This window comes from Amblyomma americanum, chromosome 4 (genome assembly GCF_052857255.1).
Source record: "Amblyomma americanum isolate KBUSLIRL-KWMA chromosome 4, ASM5285725v1, whole genome shotgun sequence".
NCBI classification, from domain to species: Eukaryota; Metazoa; Arthropoda; class Arachnida; order Ixodida; family Ixodidae; genus Amblyomma; species Amblyomma americanum.
The window spans coordinates 14,077,604-14,081,476 of NC_135500.1; positions in this window are offsets into that span (position 1 = coordinate 14,077,604).

Here is a 3,873-nt window from a genome sequence, read left to right on the forward strand (position 1 = left end):
TCCCTGCGCAAGTGGACTCTCGGGCTCTCACAGCTTCAGTTGGGGGAACGGCATGTACGCAAGCATTGTTTCCAACGTGCTCGTATTTGCTTGTCTGCAGGTCCCGTTCCTCTTCGCTGTTGGCAATTCAAGCGCTATCGCGACGTTTGACAAGCCGGAGCGGTCACCTCTGCTCCCTGCTAATCTGCGACTGTCACCGATGCAGCTGATCGGCACGCTCGTCCAAGAACCCTTCTTTGCCTACTGCCACCAAGCAATCACCGTCGGCAATGGCACTGGCTGTTCCCTGCGCAAGTGGACTCTCGGGCTCTCACAGTTATAGTTGGGGGAACGGCACATACGCAAGCGTTGTTTCCAACGTGCTCGTATTTGCTGGTCTGCAGGTCCCGTTCCTCTTCGCTGTTGGCAATTCAAGCGCTATCGCGACGTTTGACAAGCCAGAGCGGTCACCTCTGCACCCTGCTAATCTGTGACTGTCACCGATGCAGCTGATCAGCAGGCTCGTCCAAGGACCCTTCTTCGCCCACTGCTACCAAACAATCACCGTCGGCAATGGCACTGGCTGTTCCCTGCGCAAGTGGACTCTCGGGCTCTCACAGCTTCAGCTGAGGGAACGGCACGTACGCAAGCATTGTTTCCAACGTGCTCGTATTTGCTTGTCTGCGGCTCCCGTTCCTCTTCGCTGTTGGCAATTCAAGCGCTATCGCGACGTTTTACAAGCCAGAGCGGTCACCTCTGCTCCCTGCTAATCTGCGACTGTCACCGATGCAGCTGATCGGCACGCTCGTCCAAGAACCCTTCTTTGCCTACTGCCACCAAACAATCACCGTCGGCAATGGCACTGGCTGTTCCCTGCGCAAGTGGACTCTCGGGCTCTCACAGCGTCAGTTGGGGGAACGGCACGTACGCAAACATTGTTTCCAACGTGCTCGTATTTGCTTGTCTGCACGTCCCGCTCATCTTCGCCGTTGGAAATTCAAGCGCTATCGCGACGTTTGACAAGCCACTGCGGTCACCTCTGGTCCCTGCGAATCGGCGACTGTCACCGATGCAGCTGATCAGCAGGCTCGTCCAAGGACCCTTCTTCGCCTACTGCCACCAAACAATCACCGTCGGCAATGGCACTGGCTGTTCCCTGCGCAAGTGGACTCTCGGGCTCTCACAGCTGCAGTTGGGGGAACGGCACGTACGCAAGCATTGTTTCCAACATGCTCGTATTTGCTTGTCTGCAGGTCCCGTTCCTCTTCGCTGTTGGCAATTCAAGCGCTATCGCGACGTTTGACAAGCCAGAGCGGTCACCTCTTCTCCCTGCTAATCTGCGACTGTCACCGATGCAGCTGATCGGCACGCTCGTCCAAGAACCCTTCTTTGCCTACTGCCACCAAACAATCACCGTCGGCAATGGCACTGGCTGTTCCCTGCGCAAGTGGACTCTCGGGCTCTCACAGTTACAGTTGGGGGAACGGCACATACGCAAGCGTTGTTTCCAACGTGCTCGTATTTGCTTGTCTGCAGGTCCCGTTCCTCTTCGCTGTTGGCAATTCAAGCGCTATCGCGACGTTTGACAAGCCAGAGCGGTCACCTCTGCTCCCTGCTAATCTGTGACTGTCACCGATGCAGCTGATCAGCAGGCTCGTCCAAGGACCCTTCTTCGCCCACTGCTACCAAACAATCACCGTCGGCAATGGCACTGGCTGTTCCCTGCGCAAGTGGACTCTCTGGCTCTCACAGCTTCAGCTGAGGGAACGGCACGTACGCAAGCATTGTTTCCAACGTGCTCGTATTTGCTTGTCTGCGGGTCCCGTTCCTCTTCGCTGTTGGCAATTCAAGCGCTATCGCGACGTTTTACAAGCCAGAGCGGTCACCTCTGCTCCCTGCTAATCTGCGACTGTCTCCGATGCAGCTTATCGGCACACTCGTCCAAGGACCCTTCTTCGCCTACTGCCACCAAACAATCACCGTCGGCAATGGCACTGGCTGTTCCCTGCGCAAGTGGACTCTCGGGCTCTCACAGCTTCAGTTGGGGGAACGGCACATACGCAAGCGTTGTTTCCAACGTGCTCGTATTTGCTTGTCTGCTCGTACCGCTCATCTTCGCCGTTGGCAATTCAAGCGCTATCGCGACGTTTGACAAGCCAGAGCGGTCACCTCTGCTCCCTGCTAATCTGCGACTGTCACCGATGCAGCTGATCAGAAGGCTCGTCCAAGGACCCTTCTTCGCCTACTGCCACCAAACAATCACCGTCGGCAATGGCACTGGCTGTTCCCTGCGCAAGTGGACTCTCGGGCTCTCACAGCTTCAGTTGGGGGAACGGCACATACGCAAGCGTTGTTTCCAACGTGCTCGTATTTGCTTGTCTGCAGGTCCCGTTCCTCTTCGCTGTTGGCAATTCAAACGCTATCGCGACGTTTGACAAGCCAGAGCGGTCACCTCTGCTCCCTGCTAATCTGCGACTGTCACAGATGCAGCTGATCGGCACGCTCGTCCAAGAACCCTTCTTTGCCTACTGCCACCAAACAATCACCGTCGGCAATGGCACTGGCTGTTCCCTGCGCAAGTGGACTCTCGGGCTCTCACAGTTACAGTTGGGGGAACGGCACATACGCAAGCGTTGTTTCCAACGTGCTCGTATTTGCTTGTCTGCAGGTCCCGTTCCTCTTCGCTGTTGGCAATTCAAGCGCTATCGCGACGTTTGACAAGCCAGAGCGGTCACCTCTGCTCCCTGCTAATCTGTGACTGTCACCGATGCAGCTGATCAGCAGGCTCGTCCAAGGACCCTTCTTCGCCCACTGCTACCAAACAATCACCGTCGGCAATGGCACTGGCTGTTCCCTGCGCAAGTGGACTCTCTGGCTCTCACAGCTTCAGCTGAGGGAACGGCACGTACGCAAGCATTGTTTCCAACGTGCTCGTATTTGCTTGTCTGCGGGTCCCGTTCCTCTTCGCTGTTGGCAATTCAAGCGCTATCGCGACGTTTTACAAGCCAGAGCGGTCACCTCTGCTCCCTGCTAATCTGCGACTGTCTCCGATGCAGCTTATCGGCACACTCGTCCAAGGACCCTTCTTCGCCTACTGCCACCAAACAATCATCGTCGGCAATGGCACTGGCTGTTCCCTGCGCAAGTGGACTCTCGGGCTCTCACAGCTTCAGTTGGGGGAACGGCACATACGCAAGCGTTGTTTCCAACGTGCTCGTATTTGCTTGTCTGCTCGTACCGCTCATCTTCGCCGTTGGCAATTCAAGCGCTATCGCGACGTTTGACAAGCCAGAGCGGTCACCTCTGCTCCCTGCTAATCTGCGACTGTCACCGATGCAGCTGATCAGAAGGCTCGTCCAAGGACCCTTCTTCGCCTACTGCCACCAAACAATCACCGTCGGCAATGGCACTGGCTGTTCCCTGCGCAACTGGACTCTCGGGCTCTCACAGCTTCAGTTGGGGGAACGGCACATACGCAAGCGTTGTTTCCAACGTGCTCGTATTTGCTTGTCTGCAGGTCCCGTTCCTCTTCGCTGTTGGCAATTCAAACGCTATCGCGACGTTTGACAAGCCAGAGCGGTCACCTCTGCTCCCTGCTAATCTGTGACTGTCACAGATGCAGCTGATCGGCACGCTCGTCCAAGAACCCTTCTTTGCCTACTGCCACCAAACAATCACCGTCGGCAATGGCACTGGCTGTTCCCTGCGGAAGTGGACTCTCGGGCTCTCACAGCGTCAGTTGGGGGAACGGCACGTACGCAAACATTGTTTCCAACGTGCTCGTATTTGCTTGTCTGCACGTCCCGCTCATCTTCGCCGTTGGAAATTCAAGCGCTATCGCGACGTTTGACAAGCCACTGCGGTCACCTCTGGTCCCTGCGAATCGGCGACTGT